Source organism: Etheostoma spectabile, chromosome 24, assembly GCF_008692095.1.
Source record: "Etheostoma spectabile isolate EspeVRDwgs_2016 chromosome 24, UIUC_Espe_1.0, whole genome shotgun sequence".
NCBI lineage: Eukaryota > Metazoa > Chordata > Actinopteri > Perciformes > Percidae > Etheostoma > Etheostoma spectabile.
The window spans coordinates 870,361-874,835 of record NC_045756.1 but is presented as its reverse complement, the minus strand read 5'-3'; positions in this window follow the sequence as shown (position 1 = coordinate 874,835).

The window sequence follows — 4,475 nt, the reverse complement described above, 5'->3', positions numbered from 1 at the left end:
TCCACTGAGGCTGCATGTCTGCAGCTAGGAGACAGGTAAAAGCACAAAGTACAAATCAAACAACAATAACACCACCTTCTCCTCCAGCTGACTGCCTGACACTCAGAGCTGTGGTCTTCTCTGACCTGAGCACAGCCCCTTACTCCCACAGAGCTATCCTTCAGGATGGAATTGGCAATTTGTTCTGGTATTTATTACAGGAGAACTCCTTGGACATCGTTAGTAACAGAGGAGCAAGTATATAATGCTAGATCGATCCCTAGACGTGTCGCCTTCCAAGGACTGCCCCGGTGATCTGCCTTAAATGAGGCTCGTCCCGAGAGAACGCGCCTCGCCTGTAAAGTGCAGTCGAGCACGGCTGCTCTCGTCCACTTACAGCGAAGCGCGGTTCACTCGAACGGTGAATGAAAAAGCCACCTGCTGTCGCTTTTCTGCTCGGGAGATTTTCGTTCCCACGTGGCATGTACGTCAGAGAAAGTTGGGATCAAGTCGAACACATCTACCCAGCAGCAACGGGGCGCCGCTCGCCGGTGATCGATTCTGCGCAGAACTGGCGGCATCTCGAACGAGCCTATTGCCTCGATTGGCTTACCCCTGTTTGTACTAACCTAAACACGCATCCCCACTTCCTCTGGCCTAACCCTACCTCTCAACACTCTCCGTGGGTGTGCATCTAGCATGTAACCGGGATGTTATCAGCCTGTCTTGCTGGACCCTTCTCATCTATGAACATTAAAAGCACGGGCAAGTTTAAGGAGAGCCAGTTTTGGACATTGTTCGGTCAGATCTGTTAATCAAGGCAGCTGGATGCTTGTGTGGTACAAAGGCTGTGTAGTCTCTTGTACTCCCCTTTGGGCAATAAAGGTGTCATTCATTCACTCATTAATTGCATTCCTTCAGGTGGCCCGTCCCCCTACTCCTGAAAGTTTATCATAATTAAAGAGAGAAGTGGCTCCGCAACGACAGTCTGATTGCCTGTCCCGTACTGCCTCAGATCACACCCACTAGACGTGTTAAAGTGGTTAGAAGGTCACTGAGTGGATGTGATGTGAACTGAAGAAGTGAATGAGTGAATTGTGCTAAGAATCACTCCACTGTTACACATCCCAACCCACATGTGGCGGGCTAAACATATTCTGGACTAGAATCTGAGACTACTATGTATCGGACTGGCTTCATGGTGCTTTGATGTAGGGTAACAGGTATCCCGTAGATGTCCGCCAGTCCAGGTTGGAGATATCCTCCCCTAGTCTGGGTCTTCCCCCAGAGGCTCCTCCCATCTGGACGTGCCTGGAACAAACCTCCATAGGAAAAGACGCCCAGGAGGCCTCTCCTATGATCCGATCTCCATATACACCCTTGCTCCCCTGTGTAAAAAAGATGCAATAGAGAGGGTTCTAACTGAACAAATACCAGAATCAACATTGTGCCTTTTTCCCATCCTAGTGAATAGCTCACCCGCGTAACTTACTGACTGATAATCAGAGCGTTGGGAGGATTCGAATCCGGCGCTGCAACGTAAAAACTTTTGAAAATGTCTCTCCTCAGTAGAACATATAAATACAACCACAACCACAGCACTTCAATCTCTCATGTGTAGCTCTGCGTGTATAATTACCATGTTTTTCTATTCAGAAGAGTGTTTTCTGGTCAACAGTACAAGGGTTTAAGGGTTCAAAACACATGAACAGGCTCTTTTTATTAACTCCTGTAACTTTAGGTTGAGCTTTACACCCACAATTGACAAAGACAACGACATTCCCACCAAGAAAAACCCTTCTGTGCGTAGATTGCGTTTGTTAGCACAGTGGATTTGTGCCGGGACTCTTAGCGGCCCATGCGGTCGGTGTTCAAGACCGGCTCGTTGCCAGCGTATGTGCAAACACTGTAGAAGGAAAGAAGGGTGAGAAAGAGGCATGATGCGTTAGGACTAGGATTTAGACAATGACAGTGCAGGACTCAGAATAATAGTACCCGCAGACAGGTTTAGACCAGTAGGCATACTTAGAGACAGGTCTAGACCAGAGTAGGGCATCTTAAGACTTCTAGACCAAGTAGGATATGTCTAGAGATAGGTTCCTAGACCAGATGGGCATGTTAGAACAGGTCTAACCAGAGTAGGACATGTTCGAGACAGGTGTATGGTAGCGTAGTGACAGGTACTAGACCACACTAGGAATCAATAAGAGAAAAGGACACACATAGAGTGAGGCAAATCTAAGCCACAGTAAGACATGTTAGATGAAGAGAGAAACCCAGGGGGTGTGGAAAAGCCACGGGCGCAGTAACAGGAGAGTCTCAATAATTCAATTTTTTTTTTTTTTTTTGGGACAAAAAATAATTTTTCAGGTACGTTTTACGACCCGATGTGTGTATAACACGTAATAACAATGTAATACCACTTTGTATGCCGTTTTCAAGAGATTTTGACCTAAACATGTTTTATACCAATGTAGAAACAATTAAATATTACTATGTATAACACTTTTTTACATTTTGTATGACTTTTTTTCAGATTTCTTAGCATGAACCATGCTACTATAATGTTACTTGTATTACTTACCATACAGTACATGAGTATACAGTAGTACGCACTGAAGAAGGCATGAATGGAGTGAAGGAACTTCTCGCTTGTGGTCAGAAACTCTGCTCTCATCTGGGAGAAACAAGAGAACAACAACGTTTACTGGATTTTCTGCTGCACACACATTTGTGTCCATTTCTTGTCTTTAAGGATGACAAAAGACGCCGAGACACAACGAGGTAAAGCTACTAGTGCAGAGGACGCCTGTGATTGGTTAACTCATCTAGTATCTGAGCTGCACCCTGGTCCCTAACAATGAAATGACATAATCTCAATAGTGTGTCTTATGAACTGTTGCAGTGTCATCATTGAATACACTGGCCTTTTGTAATAACTCATGCATTTCACGAGTATATGGACGTAGTTAAATTTGCGCCAGATTGTTTTACATATGACCTGAAAGACCGTTTCCTACGGAAAGTCCGCTTTCAAAACCCCATGGCTCATTTGTCTCGTCTCTCCTGCCTGAGACGTCTCGTTCTGGGTGGTCAGAGATGTTAGAGAGGTCCAACCTCCACAATTAACATAAAGGATTTGATAACTTGATGCCAAGAGAGGAAAAGAAGAGAAGGAACCAGCTGAACGTTCTCAGAGTTTTAGGACGACTACAACACACACACCCCCGGCTAACCACACACACACACACACACACACACACCACACACACACACACACACACCCACACACCCAGCTTCACCACACACACTTCACATTACACCATTGATTTGTGTGTTAACTCATGTAATGGGAAAATTACATTAGCAATGATTTCAATTAATTATTCATATCAGACTCTCCATGCCTCTCAGAGTATGATGAACTGTCCTATCTGTCCTCGATGTGTTCTCCTTGTAGGACGACAACTTCCTTGTTCGATCTTTGCATTTCCCCCTAAGACAATGCCACAGAAAAGTTTTCCTGGGACACTTTTAGGCCAGGTCCTGGGCAGAGCCACGACCTACCTGAAGACAAAATGCGCCTTTCTCAGCTAAGATCCAGATGACCGGAAATAAACTGCCCCACAAGGGACAGATGCAGTGACATAAGGTTTCCAACGTCTGCCTGAGATCCATTATTTGTTCTTTTTAAGATTAGACTTTTTTCCAAACAATGTACTCTTTTCTCTGGGGGCCACGGGATAAAGAAGTGTTCACTGATTGTATTCACACGGACTCTTGTCACTTGTTAAACCGTTCCTGTCCACTTTTAAATTGTTCTCTTGCAGAAAACACGTAGACCTTCACCAAGACCAAACTTGATTCAGGTCTTCATCTGGTTCAACAAGGTCTCACTTCCAACAATTCTTCCTCGGCTGTACAAGAAACTTCCACACACTCATTACACTTCTTCAGCATAAACAACACAACCTGGGTCTGACACACCAACACCACCCACACCCACACACACCACACACACACAACACACACACACACACACACACACACCACGGTAAACAGTTGGGCCACTGGAGACTATCTCCACCACAAGCGATTAGCCCCACCCAACACTTCACCCACCGACCTAACACACAACCAGGAGACAGTGTCTCAGGTCCTCCAAGACATATATTATAATCCTTACTGTGGACAGTGGGACCGACCCTTCAAATGAACTCAACCCCCCCCACAGCTGTTAATGGTAGAGACAAGCATGTCCTACCTCAGAGCTCCACACAGAGACCATGCCCCAGCTGGTCAAGAACTTCCTCTTCTTCCCACATGGCATCCACTGAGGCTGCATGTCTGCAGCTAGGAACGGTAAAAGCACAAAGTACAAATCAAACACCACATAACAACCACCTGCTCCTCCACGACTGCCTGACACTCAGAGCTTGGTCTTCTCTGACCTGACCACACTCTCAACACAATCCTCCACTGGAGAGAGGACCTTT